Source organism: Manacus vitellinus, unplaced genomic scaffold, assembly GCF_001715985.3.
Source record: "Manacus vitellinus isolate BGI_N305 unplaced genomic scaffold, ASM171598v3 scaffold_73_pilon, whole genome shotgun sequence".
Classification (NCBI taxonomy): domain Eukaryota; kingdom Metazoa; phylum Chordata; class Aves; order Passeriformes; family Pipridae; genus Manacus; species Manacus vitellinus.
In genome coordinates this window covers 2,376,319-2,397,828 of record NW_021940773.1, presented here as the reverse complement: position 1 = coordinate 2,397,828, position 21,510 = coordinate 2,376,319, and positions in this window count along the sequence as shown.

The window sequence follows — 21,510 nt, the reverse complement described above, 5'->3', positions numbered from 1 at the left end:
TGCTCACCAAGCACATCACACTGTATACAAAAGTGATAAAATACATATGTGATTCACTGTGTTTTGATGTTGTATAGATAAGAGTAGTGGTAGGTATCAGTAGTAGCAGGAAAAGTCAGTAAATTTATCTCAAAGAAAGTAAATAGGGTTGCTGTGGGGAGAACCAGGTGAAGTTGGGGAATGAAAGTATAGATGTATAAGCCTAGGAGAATGAAGAGCTGTCGCATGGATCTCCCCATACCTGCTGTTCTCAATCAGTGACAGTGATAGGCACGGTCCCTTCGCTCCCCCTCTGCAGGTACACTCAGTTACAGAATCTAAATGTGGGTCATGTGATTTTGTCACTGTGTCAGTCTGCCCTCCCAATTTAGAATGGCACCAAACCTAGCTATAGTTGAGGCTACTCAGCATGCCTGGATTTCTTTTGTCTTTGCAGTGTGAAGGTCATATGCAGAGTCTGTGTAGAGTGAATGTCCTCTGACTCTTTATGTAATTGCATGGGATAGTCTTACTGGGTACCTATTATAGCCAGGATGAAGGAGAAACAGTGAGAAAAAAGCTTGTGAGCAGGGAAGGAAGGCTGTGTCAAGTTCAGTGCTGCCGTCTATTGCTTTCAGTCCTCTTCTGAAACAAATCATGAGACTACAAGACACTTCTCAGCTAATAACCCCTTTCCCAGCCTAATTCACTTCTGAACTATGTGTAACAGTAATTCTGTGGATAAAAACAACACCTGCAGAAAAATCATTCTGGATCTCACTGATATTTTGCTGCTTTCCACTGTATACTTTAAATTTCTGATATTTTTTAGAAAAGCAAACAAAGCCTCTCATAGGGCCCAAACAAACTAACTGAGTAGCCACATTTAAAGTTATGCATGCATTTTAAAACCATTCTAAATCAGGAGCTGATATGCATGAATTAATTGCCTGCAATGATCACACAGATCATAGAACAGGATGGAATGACACCTCACAATAATCATGGTGCCCATCATGGGACACAAAATGCACGCGATGTGTCTCTGGCACGCCGGTACTGCTGAATCCCACATGCTGTCCTGACCTCAGATGGGGAAATACCATCTGGCATAGAAGCCCCACAGTTGGCACTGTAGACTGCAGGCTCCAGGTTCCTCTCTCTCCCTCCCTACTTCTCATCCTACCCCTTTGACAATTACAGAAACAGCAATCTTGCAGGAATGAAGTCAAGCTACAAGAATATTGAATGACTGAGTCAGAGACTAGGAATGAGGCTGGCAACTCCAGAGGCTGCTTGACATATACCATTGCCTAAAAGGAAAACTGTGACAAATCAGGTTCTCCTGTACCACTCACTAGACAATGAGATCCCCTCCCTGTTCTTCCCACTACATGCAGCATCATGTCACAGGTGTGCACTTCCCTGCTAAAATCCTCCCAGAAAACACCATACCTCAGGCAAGAATGCTTCCCCCTGCAAAGCCCCTGAGCACAACTTGCTATTCTTGGCTTGTTCTGACCTCCTTTAATTTCCTGACGTTGTTCTGGAACTAGGTGTTGGTCACGCCAGACCAGCCAAGCAGCAATCTTCTCATACCAGTGCTGATTTAGAAAGCCTTTGCTAAGCTCCGACACTGGGAATCTTTTACCATACTGAGATTAAGTCACAGACTTCCTTCCAGGGTAGGTGGCACCAGGAGCTGCCAGCTCCAAGCTAGGACACTAAACTGGGTGGGGCAGCACCCTAATATTACATAGGGCAACATAGACAGAGCCAATGGAATTACTAATATCAATAGTCTAATCATCTATAAAAGCAAATCAAGTGAATCATCTCCATATAATGATGGACTGCCTCACATGAATTAGATTTTTAAAGTGCTTCTAAATTACATGTTACAATTCAAGTTGCTTAGAGACATAAGCTCCGTTTGGGAGTGGTCCTCCTTCAGACCAATTTCATATTCTAGATGAACTACTGAATACCAAACTGTTTATTCCTGCAAATAGAATATTTGTCTATAGTTTTAAAACCAAATAATTGCAGAATAACACTATTATTCTGCTGCTGTGACAAATTTTTCAAACTAGATAGGAAATATGTAGTAAATATCTATACCTATAATGTTGGTTTTAAATAGAGCACTGCCAAGCAATTAGATCCACAAATGACAAAGCTGATGCAAAGCTCTGAATCTTTTTATTCACAGAGTGTTTGGTAAATTGCTTTATTTGCATTGGATGCAACACTAAAATCATTCAAACTGGTAACCAATCTGTTCCTGTTACTGCACACCTGAAAGCATTACAGCAAATCTGTCTTATTACAGCCAAATGACAAATACCAGGAAAACTGTTGCCAAGACTGCCTGATTTGTCTGTGTTGAGGCCTGTGGATCCCACCTGCTCTGTGCAATGCCACTGTGTATATTATGTTGCAGCACAGGCTAAGCACAGCTTGGAACACTGACAGGCAACATATGACATCCAATATGAATTCCCCTCACTTAATTAACATCATGTATGTTCTTTGACACACAATAAATTATATTTTTAAAATTTAGAAATTTAGCTTTGATTTCTTTTTGGCCATTCATGTGTGCCATTCTGAAGAAGTAACAAGATTATAGTACTCACAGTGCTCAACCGTGACATTTGAAATGTCTAAACCTCACGCCAAATTATTTTCTGCATATCCAAAGTGCTTACATATCCTCATGCTCATGGTGTTTCTTATCTCCTGACATTTCAGTGTTCATTTCAGATTAGCTTTTTAAAGGCATAAAGACTACAAGGACATGTTTCTGTGTGTTCTGTAACATATTTCTATTCAGTTCAGAGTTTTATTTCTGATACCATACACATAGCCTTTGCTCACTGAAAGCAAATAGCCATGCAAATGTGAAGGAAGAAGAAATTTGAAAGGAAAAATAGTAATTTGCAACTCTTGAACAGATGAAAACATTGATAAACCATCTATCTTGGGGAACACCTGCTTTTATTTATGCATAATCAAATTCCAAAGCCAACAGTTGGTAACAACAGATCTCTCTCCCCACTAGCAAATGTGTATCCAGAGGTGACCAATGAAGTTCACAGGTACATGCAATGAAGCAGGTCATGATCCAGGGTAACCCTACCTTTATTTTACTGGTCTCAGTGCTTTAAGACTCCTTGCCCTGTGTCCCAGCTATCCATGCCTGACTTTGATCCACAATGCTTTACAATGAGGTATGTCTTTTTATGAATTGGTTCTTTATTTAAACCTATGAAAATGAGATGTGAAAGTGTGTTGCAAGTGTGCTTTCCCCTCAGAAATGTGTCTCACAGCGCTTGCTAATGTGCAGATTGCATGCTGTAAATCCACCATCATTAGCCGTCCAATCCAATCCCAGAGAGGGAATGGATTCCTTAAAAAGGAGTGAGCAGGACAATGCAGGGTATTAATTTTATGTACCAATATGCATTGGTATGTACCAATATGCATTCTAACTTCATGCACCAGTATGCATTTCCTTATCTGTGATTCAGAGCCTCTGGATGAGCTCAGAGCTAATGGTGACTGAAAATCAGTGGAATAGTCTTTATAGGTCCACTTGAGACAAATATTGATGGAAATGGAGGCCACAATTACATAGTGAAGATGTACATTCATGTGTGTTGTGATTAAAGAGGAATAAAGTGGTCTAGCACAAAACTCACAGTACTAACAGAATGGAGAAGTATAATGTGACCTTTCTTATAAGATATTGTTCTTGCATTAAGGAGATGAGTGACTTCTAAATATAGCCGTGTTTTGCAGCAAGACTACTTAACTGGAGTGGCAATGCTATTTCATCTAAAAATAAAGCAATGATTCTCCCTCAAAATACCTAAAGCCTGTACCTGTGGTTTCACAAGCACCTGAAGGCAATCTAAGTTTGCACAGTCATGAAAAGCAGCTGTCCTGTCCTCTCCTCCCTCTCTGTCTGTAAGGATCTGCTCTTCCCTTGCCAGGCACTAATGCTGTAACACACCATGCCATCACACAGATGTTCCCTGACATCTGGCCAGCTCAGAGAACACTCAAACTCAGTGACCATTTGTACAGAGATAGAATTTAGGTTTGATATGAATGAGGTTTGAGTGAGTCTGGAATCCAGAAATCCATTTTCATGCTTAAGTTCCTAACACAGTGCATGCCTGCACACCTCAAAATGAAATTCAAAGCAACTAGTGAGCTGATCAGGAAGTTACCTGAAGCCACTGTATTGTCTTAAGTACTTCCCTACAGAGGGAACTGCCAGTGCTCTGTCACCCTGCAGAATTTGTAGAAGGAAGTCAGGACAGGTCACTGTCCTCTGCTTGAGTGACCTAACAGGGAAGAACACCAAGGTGATAGTGCTCTGATTTACAAAATGTTATTAATCCTTGGTCAGAGGTAGGAAATTTGGCCTAATTCCTTCCTTGGCCAAATCAGCTAAATGCAGACCTCTCTGAGGTATGCTCTGATCATTAGGCTAACATTTTGCTCTTGGATGAGGGCTGCAGTAAAGGTCAGGTACTTGTGGTACTTGAAGTTGTGCCACTGGAAGAGAAAAGGGAAAACCAGGCTCATTGGGCAAGACAGGAAACATGACACTAATCCTTTAATCTAAAAAGAAACAAAGAAGGAACTCATCTTCATGACATGATGACCAACTGCAAGCATGGGAAACACAGCTCTAGAGCTGAACTAGGGAAGAAAGTAGCTTTCTAACATGTGAGCTAATTACTTTCAGTTAAAATAACACAAAAAAACCAACACAAAAATACGAACCCCAAATTTGTCTTATAAAATCTTAAGAGTCCGATCTTTTTTCACGCACTCAGGTGGAACCTGCATGTTTATTATTAATTTAGTTCACTTTATCCAGTATTATAATTACTAATTTAATGTAATTTAATTACATTAAATTACTTTATCAAGCCTACAGTTTCTACTGCAAGATAGCACTCACACAGCAACCCCTACTTCCATCTCTGCAAAGTTATGTGAATAATGACAGGTATTTCTAAAATGTAGCTTATATTCTTCACAAAAATTGGATTTGTTACCTGGTGTGCAACAAGACAATAATTACACACTTGAGAGAGACATTGATTATTTCAGAGTTGAACAAGCCTGGGTGCTCAGTGGTATTCCACAAACCAAGCACACCAACTATCAAAACTCTTTACTACTTATGCACTTTAGGAAACAAAGGAATTAGTGTTTATTGGCTACAAGTTACATAGTTCTCTATTAATTAGTATTCTATCTTCTATTGGGTAATGATTCTCTCCCTTCTCATGCTAATTAGTCTGCACATTCAGTCTTTCTCTTAAGTCAGTAGGTTTCTTGGGTCAATGGTCACCATCTCCCCCTGCCAGAATTACCTCTTCCCCAACTGGAGCTGATTTCAGCACAATTGCTGAGTTGGCTTTATTAATTTCTTCCTTATCTTGGGAGTTCTGTCAGATGTCCTTGTGGTCCATAAATTCTGCATTCTTTGTGTCCACTGTAAGTGACCTTCCTTCTTCCCAAACTTTGTTAACCTCTCCCTAGGTCTGAGATCACTGAAGCATGTTCAGCCCTAAACCTTAACAAGGCAATTCTACCAACAAGTAATTTGCTTTCTAACACCTGGACATCACTTAGAGATTGTTAGCTGCTGTTTCATGGACTAAATCTCCTCCTTTCTGATTGTTTAGCCTTGAAAGTATACAAGGATCAAACATCAAAGAACATTCTTTCTTAAGAAAATTTTACATATTTCACATTTTTCAACAATCTGACTGTATTTTCACTGTCTCAACCAGAAGGCCTCCAGGTCAGGTAGCAGAGATGCACTGCCATAGCACCAGCTGTCAGACTTTTGAAAAGGTACAGACATTGCCACTCCTATTTTTGAGTTCCTCTTTCCTGAATAGCACAAAAGAGTGACAAGGCTAGAGAGCAATTTCTGCTTCTTTCCCTTCTTTTGGGCTGTAATGATTGCCTTTCATTTTTAAGATGCTTCAAATTGTTAAGACCAAGGAAAATAGATTTGCTGTTATAAAGACTGTAAACAAGGAGACTGCTTGAAAACCTGTGTCACAGGCCTTCTGACATCTTTCCACAGACATCATGCACAGAATTTTCATACTCAGCCTTTAAACCAGTCAAAGCCACCTGAAGACTATTTCAGAATGGACAGTCCTGCTAAACCAGTATCACTGCTGCTCTTTTCCTAAGAGCCTTTCTATGAGTTGCCAGTCAGGTCACCCCAATTTTCAGTTCAAAGAGGAGGAGAATCAGCTACCATGTCCTCTCATTTCCACAGGAGCTCTCACACCAAGGCAGAACATCTCACTTAGATGAATTTCCGAGTGCAAATCAATAGAGAGGATACAGAAGAAAAGATCAAGTATTACCTACAAACTCTGCTGATCACCAGCTTTGTCTTGAAAAGACAATCATAAACTGCCCATTCTAGTTAATGTCTGCATTCAGTAACAGAGCTTTGTTTCCTTTTTTCCTGGGTAATGAAGAGGAGTTGCAATGTTATTTCTAACTCACTTTCACAACATGGAGTAAGAAGGTATTTAAACAGGGAGACAAGGCTATATCAGCTGCTCTTTGAAGCAGTTTATAAAGAAGGAATTGCAGCTGCAATAATGAGGTAATATCTGTATTCATGGCTGTAAAATGTCTGGAATTCAATCACATTTGAACTTTGCAAAATGTCTGCATATGTGTGTCAATTCACAAGGCAGGACACTGCAAGTTGTTTGTCATATGTAAGAGACGTTTTACAAGTTTAAGTGAAAGAAACAGAGTTCTGATGGTGGCCGGGTGGCTGCTGGTTGCTGGGAAATGCTGGCTGAGCATCTCAGAACACAGGGAAGTGTTTTTTTAAATAATCGGTTTTAGCTGAGCAGGAGGAAGGAAAGGGAGCTGTTTGCTTCTGAATCTGCTGCTCTAGCAAGGGTCTCATTCTGCTTGTGCACTTTGTTACCTACTTCAGAGTAGAGAAAGAGGAGATATAATCAGCTATAGATGGGGCTCCTGCAGTTCAGAAATCTGGTATTGCCTGCAGCACAGCTGGAGGCATAGAAAATTTAGTTGAGATGTGAGATTTTATGATTGTACTAGCAAATATAGAAGTGCCACTGAAAACACACATTACACATATAGGCTGAAATGGAACTACTCACAACTGATTATAGGAGCAGCAGAAGGGAGGAGCACAGGTACAAATTACAACAAACACAGCTATACTGATGTGTAGAGGACTGTCAGACCAGCAGATTCCCCTTCCTCATCTCATTTTGTACAGAGGGAGAAACAGAGTGTAGGTACCCATGCTGACATATCTCCAACTGGGCTTCTTCTGATAGCAGAAATAGAATTCCTGATTTCTCATAGGCAAGAATAATTTTTAAATGTTCTTGCACTGAACAACCTTTTTATAAAAAATATGTATTTATTAAATCAAAAGAAGAGAATGCAGGGGTACCACAATGAAAGAATTTAATTTAAGAACTCTAGCTGTGCTTCAGTCTAAGATTAACTATAAAAAACTTCTAGGATCCTATAAAAGGAACAGAACAGAACTTTTTTTTTAATACCAGATCAAATTTTCTTTCTTAACAATTCTTTTCCTTAAGAGAAGATGTTTTTTTCAATTCTTCTCATATGTGCAGCCTTTAATTAGTCTGTTGGGCAAAGGCAGTATTAGCTAGACTCTGCCACAATAACCCATATTTGGTAGCTAATTACTCCTTGAATAGTCTTAAGGCTACCAGCAATTTCAGTACAATTGGCAGCCTGGGGCCCCCAGGAGCTGTTCCAGCATCCAAGAATAGCTGGAACAGGGACACAGGCAAGCCGTGACCCTTTCTCCTCAGCCACAACCTAACATATCTACTATGCCAAAGGCAAGAGCAACACTGAAATGAAAATATTCCCAAGCGGCTAAATGTGCTGTCTTTATGGCCTTTTTAAACTAATGAAGTAGCATAAAGGGACTATGGAGAAATGGAAAATAGGACCTTTTAAATGCTAAAGCAGTGGTAGGACTACTAATCATTTTTCAATTTTGCAATGTTCTATTAAAACAACAGTACAAAACACTTATATGGGATCAAATCTGACACAAGACTTTTATTCTAGTATAATTTTATCCACTTATGTCTCATATTGCAGCAATTTACATCACTGCAATATGGGTGTCAAGTCAGTATAAAATGCTGACTTGATTTAGTAGCATTTCATAGGTATTTTACACAGGTAGAAATTACTTCATGAGGGACACAGCAGTATCTGTGATTTCAGTAAAATAATTCCAGCTGCCACTTGTGTGACATCAGTGGCAAACTAAAATTAACATAAAAATTTAAATGAGAACTTCAATTTTAAATACACTGTTAATTCAGATACTATTCCACAACTCCAAAGAGGGTTGCTCTGCAAATTCAGCAGTACTTGTGCTTGCAAAGAGCAAGGAATTCCTCCTAAAAAACTTCAAAAGTTTATGAGGGATCCCTTTCTACTACATTCTTTTACCTTAATCTTTAGCTTATCACTGCTACTGAGCAAACTGATACAAGTATAGCTATGAAAGTGCCAGCATTGTTGATGCTGACTGTGAGATGGACACTGGACTCGACAACAGTGATATCTTAGCTCAGGTCATAGCAGCAGCAACATAAGGCTGTAGGTTTGAAGAGAAGTTGCCTTTGGCAGTGGTATTGACTTAAGGTACTTCCTACAATTTTTTCTTCCTTCCTGCCTGTTTCTTCCTTCCTTCCTTGTTCTCTTAAGAGCCATATGACTCTTATCAACACAACTGTCTAAAAGGCCACCTTGTGAATCAGGTCATGGGAATTTAATAGGTATTGAAGAAAAAATTCTGCAAAAAAAGCTTTGCTAGGCAGTTTAACCAGAATCAGTCTCATGATTCTGTTCCCAAACACACACATATACAGTCATTTTGTCACAGCTGAAACAGAGTCAGGAACAAGCAGCTTATAGTTGAGGTGAGTCCTAAGAATGCCTCAAAACAGGCTGCTGCTGGCAAAAGTGTGCATGGAACAATACATTTACTGTGTCCCTTGCTTACCTGCATGTGCATCAGCCTGTTTCAGGGCTATGGTCCATGACTTTAAGTACTGCAGTAATTTAGGGCACCAGTAATCCTTTCCCAGTGTTTGTGAGGGAATTTGCCTGCCCTTCTGAGAGCAGAGTGGGGATTGGAGAAATAGCAGTGTTCTTAGCACCTGATTGCAAATCACCAGCCTAAAGGAAAACAAAAGTAAGACATGCTAAATTTGGGTTCCACTGAAGTACAAACCTTGACCCTCCTGACTACCTATAGCAAAAGGTACTGTTCAGCTCAGTTCCTCTCGGTGGCAGTTATACTAAGACCATGTCCAAAGCACTGAAAAAAATCCTCTCTGGCTTTAAGATCCAGAAGGATTCCAATCTAACTGCATGTCCTGACTCAAGATTTCCTGCCAGTTGTGCTCCCCTAACATCAGAGTCCAAGACTTGAAGAATAAACAAGTGCAGCAGATTCTGAAGAAGTGACAAAATTATCTCCTAAAATGGCCTTGGTTATGGATCGGATAGTGGGACAGATGGACTGTAGGACAGATGGAAACCTGTTGTGAAGAAAAAAAAAAGATCAAAATAAAGGTAGTCCAACACAGGAGTAGATTGTCCAAGGGTACCTCTTGACTCTTCATCCTTGGAGATATTCAGAACTCAGCAGGACAATGCCCTAATCAATCTGATCTTAAGTGGCCCTGCTTTGATCTGAGATTGACCAAGTGACCTCTAGGATCCCTTCAAAGTAAATTATTCTGCTATTCTGTGACCAAGGAGTGTCATGTGTAGGACTGATGAGGCTCCACGGATTTAAACTCGGTAATGCTCAGGAAAAATCTGAAACAGCAGTCAAACAAAGCAAACTCTCTTTATCACTTATCCATTCCCCCAAGCCCTTCTTTCTTTCTCTCTTAAGGTCACAAAAAAAATTCTTTTTTTTAACTTTAGTTCCCCATGAAAATATGACATGCAAGCACTTGATAACACAGATAGTTTGGAGGACCTCAGAGTCTAGAAGCAATATCTGAAAGGTGAAGAGTTACTGTTCAACTTTCAATTTTAACAGTAGCAAAGGTTTTCATCTTGGGTTTTGAGTCTCTTTCCAGACAGGGAAGATTATATGTCTTTTCTCACCTCTTATTTCAAATGCTTTGGAAATTAAGGAAATGTCCATAGTTCTGAAACTGTTAGTAGTTGTGTCAGAGCAGTGAGAGAAATGGGGGCTTGTTTGAGGCACAGGAAATGCCCTCACTCTTATTGTCACTTAGTATAGAGACCAGGTGAAACCTTGACATAGGGAAAGCAAGGCCTTAACTAAGTGCAATTCAGGAAACATTGAGACGGATAGGGATAGGTAAAAGGCCCTTATTTATGTTTCCAAAATGAAAAAGAAATAAAATAAATCCTTATATACATTAACAATATTATACTAATGTTCTGTAAGGCTGGAAGGCCTTAGAGACCTACTCAGGAAACCAGAAAGTGGTTTTGTCTTGCATCAGAGCCTTTCCAAGCATTTTTTCATGTTGAGGAATTTCTTTTTCTATCATCTGTGGGCAAATCCTAAGTTAGGTGTGTAAGTATTATTGCTGTACAATGAGATTTAACCACACTGGGAGTTAACATATATTATAATCATATACAATTCATAATAATTGTATATAATTATAAATTGTGTAAAATGTTTCTGTCCATATTGCCTTAGTAGTGCAATGTAAGAGTTGTAGGGTTTTTAAAGATTTATATCTAAAAAAGTTTAATTAGATTTTTACTGAATTAAAAAATACATTGGTAAGGTTTTATAGACATTATTGTATAATCACAAATTATTTCTTGTGTGATCAAAATGTTCTTACTCATATGTGTTGTGATTATAGGGTATGTTCTCTGGAGGCTGATATGATTGGCATGGGAGCATAAGGAATGATGGCTAGTTCACTGCAGAAACTACTAGCATATAAAGCTGTGGTTTCCTGACTTACTACTGGGAAAGATACTGTCATTTGGAGCACGTAAAGATGACAGTAACTTAAACAGAGGTAAGCAGCATTTCCAAGACCTAAACCACAACACAAAACCTCTACATATGACATGTTCAGAGCTCCAAACTACAGCAATGAAAATAAATAAATACTATGTGTACACAACATCATAATTACACCAATATCTTACAATGGCAAGAGAAATAGTTTTTAATAAATTCTTCTACAGTGCAACTTACAGCCAGAGTATTTCTTTGACAGAAGGCTGGACAGCAATAGGGATGTTGGGAGGAAGTGAAGCAGGAAGGTGGAGAAACACAGGACTACATCCATTCCTGAGAAATCAAGTCTCTGCATACCAAAGATCCCTTGGTATATTCCTCAATCACACCCCACTAACTATTCCCTTCCACATTGTCCATGTCCAAAACAGAAAAATAAGTTGTCAATGTCTTTTTAAAATATCCTGCCTTAGTTTGAATTCTGATAAAGGCCCAGCACACATGAGTTTTCTTTTTGATTATCTTCACATGTTTTGCTCAAAAAGGATGTTGCATGAGGGCCTGTGACCCAGCTCAATTCACAAGTGCCCTCAAAAGTTTGAATTCTAGTCTTCCTTGTACTTTTTTGCCTTTTCCATGCAAAGAGCAAGAACACTTAGGACCTCAGCACAGCATTTATGGGAAGGACACAGGAGAGCTATAGGAAAATGCTGACTCCTAGGGCACGGTATTACAAAAAAATTGCCATTATTTTATAAGACACTTGATCAGGAGAAATCACATGCATCTTTTTTTTTTTTTTTTTCACATGACTCTCATTCCCATCTGGTTTATCACAAATTAACAGGCCCTATCATTCAACGAGATTGGATCCTCCTCGGAGTATGTGGGGCAGCCATATAAATAGTCTTCAGTAGTTTCTTTGCTTTAGGATTTTTGGTCAGTCCTGAGTTTCTGAGACCCATAACAGCATAAGAAAGTGCCTCTATAATGTCTGCCACTAGGTAGCTGGACTCATTCCATCCCAAGTGCACTGAAATCACACACTGGACGGCAGATGTTTCTCTTGCAGGTAGAAGTCAAATACATAAATCACATTTTGCTTTAAGCATCCCCATATGTAGCAAATTGCTATGTATCATCAGACCTTAATTTAGTATATTTAATAAACTTTCGCTTGAAAGTAGTTTATGTTGACGAGCTTTTATGAAGCATCACTTTTTGCAAAATTCAACCCCAAAGGATGTTTTAAGTTCTCTTCTTGTATGCCTTTAGTACTTGCCTATAATGTAATGTGATTGCAGTTAAAATAGCACTGCTAGTAGAGATTACATCGGAATGGTTGTGAGCCCAAGCCTGTCTCTGGAGTAAATGATGTGAGTGCTTTGTATGAATTGAATAGTGGTGTGTTGCCAGGAGTTCGGGTTATTCCTCCACAGGAAACTGTATTAAAAATAACAGTCTTTCAGTACAATCTGGTCCCATTTGGAGAACATACATAACCTTTTAAGAGTCATAGTGGTAGAAGAATGCTAAAAAACATAAGCTTTTAAAAGGTGACAGCGGTAGAAGAAACAGTAGTAGAAGAATGTTAAAGATGCTTCAGCTGTGCCAAGACTGATTTTGGAAAGTTCCCCAAAATGTATCAAGAGAAATAAAAAGGCACTTCAACTTCTAAAAAGTAACTTCTGCATTCTCCCACAGTGCTAGCTTAGTAGAATTACAGCTCTACAAACTCAGACTTGCGTAATAGGAATTCTTGCTGAATTTGGGGTGTGCAATTTTAACACTAGTCGTGTATGTTATTTATTGATTATTCCAATTTTTAGGGGTCTTGTACACATAAAAGTTTTATTAGCATCACTCCGTCAGTTAGAAGAACATTTTTACTAACTTTGTTAAGCACCAGTGGTATAGATGCAGTCATACCATAACAAAGTTGATTTACAGTCCCCAGTATGTGCTACACTTTTAAAAAGAATTCTTGTGTTCACATGACTGCATCTACTTCAGGATACCCTTTTCTACTTTAACTTATTTCCTGGTATGGAGGTACAAGTAATGCTCTTACCTTGAGAAGAATCATCCCTCTTATAGTTTATTCCGAACCACAATCATACCCTTTTGCCAGGTCTGCTCCAAATTCCCAGCTCCATTTGTTTTCATACACTATGCAGTTTGGAGGGAAAAAAACTCAGTGGCAATGCCAGATTTCATAATCCCTGCTATTCTTCAGTTAAATCAGTTCCATAGGCTACTCTAGGATGGACCCAAAAAATTGCTGTGCTAGCCTAGTAAAGACTGCAGTACAGGTGCAGGTGGAAACAAATAGCCAGGGTGGCCTGCACAATGTTAAGCAGTACTGCCACGGAAATTTGCATTGCAGTCACTTACAATCCCTGGCCAAAGACAGACAATGCTGCAGTGACAAAAGTGAGTTCACAAACTCTAACGAAATTTCAATGAAAATTAACAAAATCCCAACAAAAATTGTACATGACCCCAGCTGATTTTATATCAAAGACAGTAAAACCTGCATGCACTCACTGATGGATTCAGCCCTTTGACTTAGGAAATCTCAAAAATCACTGGGTTTACACTGCAATGTTCTGGTTTACAATCTTCACCTCTCTTAACTACTGTCATGACAATTCAGCTTCAGAATGAAACGTCACAGATCTGTAACATGACACAGCAGCTGCATACTTAAAAGAAGAAACATGGTGGGAAGCACAGAATCAAATCCTTTTTCTTTCACAATATGGGCTCAAATCTAACCCAGCAATTTCAAGAATTATGTTTCTATTTATCATTACGACTCATTTTTTCCCCATCTCATTAATTACATTTACACATGAGTACACTTGAGATTTCTACACAAATCATATTCTTGAACATTTCTGTACTTGCCTAAGGTGAAAAATATAATTTGAATTTGTGTCTCTCCCCTTCTTTCCCTCTGAGGTAAAAATTGTCAGTCTATTTACAGCTAATCAGATATAGACATGCTCTGACTTGAAACAGATTTGTCTAAGGACTATGCAGGGTTTATAGCTTATTAGGGTGGTAGGTTATCATTCCATGTGGTAATAAATACCTTGAAGAAATAATTTTGTCCCAGGAGAGGTCCTGTCAGATATTTTCTGTTTGTACCACTCTAACTCTGTGCTGGTTCGGGCATAATTTATCTTGTTCAACTGACAGAAAGCTGGCACAAACCCTGAATAAACACTGTAACATATGCTCTGGGTGATTTGGTAAAAATGCAGTTATGCTCACACCAATAACAGATCAAATTTTTACTGCCAGGAAATCCAGCATACACAGATTTTATATGACTTAATGCAGAATCACAGCCTTATATCGTTTCATTTTTTCTACATATTAATTGAGTTTTAATTACTTTATGATGGGCAAAAATAAAAAGTACAGGTTTGTTTGAAATCTCCCTGACAAATACTTGTGTCGAATGAGTCTACTGTACTATAATGGTTCTTCAAGTAGGGACAAACATGATCTACAGAGAGTACTAATGTCTCTTTCATAACACTAGTGTGCATGATTTTGTACCTATATGGTCCGTACAGAAATTAACTCACGCAAGGCAAAAGAGGCGTAACATCCCTCTGTAAAATAGATGTTGAACTGGCAGTGTATCTGCACCACTGGAGATAAACTCATGTGTAACCTGGGTATTTTTGAGCTACTTTTCACCTCTTTGCACCCACTAACAGCATTGGAATAGAGAAAACAGGCTACTTGGATTTTCAACAGCTCATAGTCCTGCATAGGCTTTATGCTGTGTCTGAACTCTCATATGCACCTTGCTTTGTCTGCATAGTTCAATCTCTATTCAGCACAAATCAGAAGAAATACATGGTTGCTGTTACCATTGGAAGAAAAGTTTCAGCTCTAAAACTACTTCTGCAAGATTGCATTGGCCATAGATTTTAACAGGAAAGTTGCCAAAAACTTACTTGTGTTAAATTCAACCTCTCTTTCTGACTCTCTCCAGGCTGCTTCTAACATCCGCCCAGCTTTCAATTCTAACAAACTGATTTTTAAACTATAATATCGCATTGCTTCTTTGGAACATGGATTTCTCATTCAGTTTCAGCCTAGTCCTGATCATTATTCAGAATGAAAAGGAGGAGACAGGGGTACAGAGAGAACATATGGACATGCACACACTAAGCCTGGTTTTCCAGTGTCTTGTGTTTTATTTAGTCATATGCAGGCCTGCTAGGTGAGTGCAAAACAAAGGTCAAGGGCTCCTATTTTGATTTGTTAGTATTATTGACTTATTTGCAAAAAGGTTTTAATAACCAAAGATTTGCACAGTGTCTAGATTTGCCCCACGTGTTGATACGGTATCTAAAAACTTGACAGGAATGTGCTGAGGAAGGTGTGTATTTAACAGGAGGGCAAGCTTTAAAATACTTCAATCCCTTCCCACTCCACCTCCCTCTCCTTGCCAGTGCAAGTCTAGCATGGCAGGCATGATCCTGCTCATATGATACAGGAACAATCATGTGACTGAGCAGCTCTGTCATCTCAGTGTAGCCACTCCTGACACCTGAGTAATTATCTACCATGAGTTTGGTGATCTTTATGTCCATCCCTTCTAAGGGGGGGGGACATAGGCACTGGAATGTTTTGCTTACACAGCATTTTGTTTTGTTTGGTGCTTTCTCTTCTGGCTGTTGAGAATAAAGGTTTGCATCTTTATAAGACATAAATAAAAGATGAATTGGAATGAGAGAAGTAGTTAGTATTACCCTTCATGAAAATATTCCCTGTAAAATATAAAAGATTGTGTTCACCTGTTCTAGAGTACTTCACAAACAATTCAACCTGTCTGATTAAGAGGTTTACAGCTGCTTCTTTACGTGAATTAGAAAGTACCTATTACATGCACAACAATTACATGCCTCTCATCACAGGATCTAGATTACTCCCAGAAGTCTTTTCTCACATAAGGCTTGTCTACATAATCTAGCATAGGGAGTACTCCCCTAAAAATTTGGCCCATAATTCGTCCTCCCAAAAGTTTTAACACCTGCATTAACCAGAAGAAATATTACTCCAATCAGAATGTCTTGGGAGTTTTGTCACGCCTACATCAAAACTACTATGTACCAGTGTCAGGCACTGGTAAGAGGCTAGACAAATTGGAACCTTATTCAGAACCAGGGGCCATCGCTTGCAATGGGTTAGAAGTTGTTAACATACTTGGGTAAACTTCATTTAACTTTTCCTGACATTATTTTAAGAAGCAAGTCCCAGACAATGTGGGAGCTGCAGAGAAAAATCAGCTACTGTTCTTAGCCACTGCTAAAGCAGAACATGCATTTGGAAGGCAAGACACCACTTCCTTAGTTTACACTAATTTGTGGCATACTTCGTTTTGCACCTTTACTTGAGAGGCTGAAAGTGAGTATTCTGACAATGTCTGGATCCTGTAAACTTACCCTAGGAGTTGTTTTGAGCTGACTCACACTTCTGGGAGCATTCATGCCTTTGATAAGAAATCAGGAAGACTAAAATTAGAAAGACTACATGCATTCAGATTAAACCATTTTAGGGAGCAGTTTATTGTTGATATATAGGGTGGCTTGTGCTAGAAAAATGCTTTGGAACCCCCATGTTTCTATGCTATGAGGCTTTATAGAGGCCTGTGGTGCTAATTCTTCAACAAGCTTTAGGTTAGGTGATCATAAATTTGTACAGTTGTATAGGCCAGAATAACTGTAAGGTTTGCATGGGGTAACGGTTGATTTCTTTTTCAAAATACATGTCAAATTATACATAAATTTTGGCGTGTGCTTTTCTGTGAGCACAGGTATCTGATCTTACAGATTAGCTGCTTTACTCTTCTTTAAGAGTAATTCTTGCATAATGGCCATCTTTATAACTAAGTGAACAACAAATGTCTAAATAAACAACTTTATTAATATTGGAAACATATGAAAGGAAATGTTTAAGAGCAAGGCCATCAAACCTTCTGTCAGCTAACAAAAAAATGGTTTTAATTACCTAGTACAGTTTGGAAGACCAAATTTGAAGTGAAATCTGTGAAAATAAAGTCTACAAATGCACTGTCATAACTTTTATGTGTAAGGTTATTGCTCAGAGAGCTTGTCATTAGTCTTTATAGAATTTGTATCTGCACATAAACTTTAGACACCGGAAAGCATTTGTTGCCCTTCTAGCAAGTGCCTTCTTTCCTTCTTCCTCATACCATTACATTGTCAGAGTTTCTTATCCCTTGTTCCTGTTGTACCTGCAGCAAGTCTTGGAATTTGGTGTTCCTCTTCTGCATCTTCACAGTAATGTCACTGGGAGTGAGATGCATTTCTTTGCTATCTTTAGCAATGGCTTTGCTCAGCCTCCTAACTGGCCCTTCCATCCTCAGAGTACCCGCAAAACTAGAGAAAGAGAACACGTTAATCTGAGATTCCAAAGAAGAATGTTGTCTAGCTGCCTTCTGATAAAGGTCCTAGTTTACAAATTTTAACACAATGACTATACTGTCTGTCTAAGCAACAAAAAGGTGCTCTGTTCCAGTAGAGGAATTTCTTCAGCCAATGAAAAGATTTTGTCACCAATACGTGGTGACAATACCACGTATTGGTGAATGTGTTAATAACAGAAGAGATCCAGCAAAATTCACCTTATTAAACAAATTAACCAAAATCATGCTTGTGCAATAAGTCTGTAACTATTATTTATTAGAAAGTGGCAAAGGCTACTGATGTGTTGCTGATGCATATGCTGCTACCTGATAAGCATAATCTGGCTGTATTCTGCAACTTCCTCCCCTTTTCTCATAAAAAATAGAAACACAAGGCAAAACCTAAAAACATGGACTTTGCCACAGAGGAATTCAGCAATTACTCCTTGCTATGACTGCTTGCCAAAGAGCAGGAGCTGCATGTGTACAGAGTTTTCATACATCCCCCTCCATAAAAAAAAAGAAAAAGACTTACAAGGACAGATTGATCTTTGGCGACATTGAATCCTGACAAACTTTGTCCAATGAAGAGGTCTAAAATCAGTAATCCAAGTCACGACAGCTGTATTGCAATCTGTATCCCGTTATGTGCGAACGATGCAGTTCTACAGATTATGACAACACACTAAAGAAAAGGCATCTAATGGTATGAATGGTGCCTATTTAAAATATATAGGTCACTACTATGACACATTTACACTTGGCTGCGTATTTACCATTCTCCCCCTCGATAATTAGGTGGACTTTGGGATGGAAGAGCGGTAATAAACTTCTGCGTAAGCTTCGTAAATGGCTTTTGACCTTTACAGAAGCCAATCTCTCTAGGAAAAGCCAACAGTAACAGATAAGGCTAAAAACTGTATATTGGCTTGAAACATTGGTTCCTTCGCTTTGATCCTGCAGGGGACATCTGTGAATTTGTTGCTTAAATCTCCTAGGATAGCTAGTGGCCATTTTTGAAATGAACCCAAAAACTGGAGCATGTTATCAAACCCAGAAGCCAGATCTACTCCTCTGGTCAGCTACTATGAATCACTGGCTTGTCAAAACAGGGATTTGTTGGCTGTCTCTCTGAAGAGTAGTCTGGAACAGTCCATAAAAATATTGTGATTTAAGACTAAATGGAATAAAAAGTACCTCATAGACTTAATGGAACTGAGATGGAAAGGCAGGTAAGCGGGACAAAAAGATACAGGAACTTGGACCTGTGACCAACTTCTCTTTGTGATCTTTAATGTGCAGTTAATGCAGTTGACAACTGTATATCAACACTAACACAGTGAGAACAGCTGCTGAGGCAGACACCTGTGGACAACCTAGAAGACGATGACTATGGTGAACCAAGGAAAATACCACAGGAATTTTTACATAAGTGATATCATGTTGCAAAACAATATGTACATGTAAACACAACAGCATTTCATAAAGATAATCCCAAGAGAGTTTAAATTAAAAAAAAAAAGCATCCACTGAAATTGGGCTAAATCAATATTGTTTTAATACTAAAACTATCTATGTTAGTGATGTTTCCTATGGGGGAAGCAAACAAACAAACCTAGTTTTTTTTAAAACCAATACAAGGTTACTACTATTATTAAATTTGTGAAATTAAAACCACTGGAAAAGCTCTCACTGACTTAATGGAATTTAACTATACTAACTGCACAGATAAATATAATGTGGTTACTCGAGTGCTTGTTTTGCCAGTGTTGTAGTAAAATACACACAGTACAACTCTGCCCAGTATGCACAGGGGCGTACCTGTATGGTCAAGGACTGAGTTGGAATAATGGGTTGGAAATACTAAAATTATTTGCAGTTGGTTTAAGGACTTCAAATTGTTATGCCCAAAGGCCTGCCTGGATACTTGCACTGCTGTTTCACTACAGTCTAATTACTGCAGTTCTCAAGTCACCATTGAAAACGGAGCCACACACATACAGCTAAAAATATCCCAAACAAGCTGTTTTGTTAAAAATCTGCCTGTGCAAATGCATTGGTATATGGGGTTTGAAGATGTATCTCTAGCATACAAGTCAGCGCTTGACAGATGCTCGGAGATTCCTGCTGGTCCCAGTGTGGACTAGAGACTTCTCTGTGAAACACTCCCTTAGACAGAGAACTTTATAAGGGATGAACAAAATCACACTGTTATGTTAGAGACGAGCTGAATCTACTTCTATGACATTATGACCAAGCACTTCAGACATCACACTGTTTCTAAAGACTAAGAAAAAACAGCAGACTTTGTACCAATGAAAAATCGAGCCCCATACCAGCCACTGTGAATATTAACTCTATCCTAGCCAAAACTAGCACAGTGGGTCAACATAAATTTTGCAAGATGACTGTTCATACTATATTTTGAATTCTGAATGAAATTTCTCAATAATTCAGCAGCCCTTCATTAAAAGACCCTGTGACATGACATTAAAAAAACTGTAGCATTTAAAATAAATATGAAATAAATATGTGTAGAGGAATACAGGCAGATACTATTTTGAAATAAGACATCAAGCACTGCACTGACTTCATCAGTAAGCATTTCCAAGCTGCATCAGCTTAAAACACAATCATCAGTGCATCCCATACATTAAGCTGGGTTTAAAAATACCCAAAATCAATGGAGCGGATTGACTGTTCTGTTATTTCAAATTTACTCAGAAATCCCTACATTCCTTGACACACAGTCCACCTCCTAATCTATACTGAATGTAGCCTGTCCTTGTGTGATAAGAGATGTTTCTTCAGCTTCAAAATCCATAGAAAATAAGCCTCAGCCATGAGGTTTGTGTCAGAGTTAGATTTCTGCTTGTAAAGCTGCGCTCTCGTTGTGCTTTTCCCTGAGTTGTCTTCTTTTCCAAGCCTGCAATAAGCAACGTTTGAAAATAAAAAGTGAACAATATAACTTTGAGTTGAGGCATTCACCTCGTAATGGAAAAGTTATCCAAAAGATGAAGTAAAAAAGATGAAATTGCATATGACTATAGTGATGAGCTATTAATTTTCAAGGTATTCTTCAAATTTTCTCAGGTAAAAAAACCCTATAAAACTAAATAATTACTCAGGAACAACCAAAACCATAACATCTGTAATTAGAAACTTGGAAATGTTCTTTCATACATGTTTTTCCAGGGCTTACCAAGCTCTTTATGGGAAACTGTGATATGTAAACATTATTACTACTTTGTTTGCTCTTCAGATCAAATCCGTATGAATGAGGTGTGCATTGATTTCAGAATTTGGAAAATTCTGAGATATTCTTCCCACAGGTAACCCACAGTGTCTGATTTTCCTTTCACTCCTTTAATCATATTGCTGTAATTACCCCACTGACACTCACAATTATGTACATTAGCTATATGTGGGCTTCCCAATCATGGATCAGGATCTATGACAGCTGGCTAGATCAAAATAAGGCTTGTTCATACCTAAAGAACCACTAAGAAGTGCACATAAAGAACAGCAGAAGCAGCACAATAACACTAAGAGACTTCTGTAGACCCTTTATCAGATGTGTGACTTTTGTCTTGGCAAACCAGAGACAGGTGAGGAAGAAACACTAGTCATAATGGAGAAACTGTTTTCTGGCATTTCTTTGGCAGGCGAAGCTAACCAGCATAGTAACAAAATTTGACTGAAGTCGAAACTTGTCTACCCCTAATCAGGATGATGGGTTTGAAAATGGTCTAATCCAGGTATAGTTAGTATTGGTATTACACTGTTTCTAATATATTTGTCTATTTTCTAGTGTTTAAATTCTTTCAAGTACAATTCTTCTAAACTTGATCTTTTAAATGATTTAATTTCCCTAGGGCAGGTTCCTGGAGCTCTTCTTGGTTTCCAGCTATTATGTGGGGATCAAAAATAGCCACCGTTTTGCTGTACTAGATCCAAGGCTCACAGAACTAAGTCAAGGTGTCCCAGCCAAGCTCAGGTA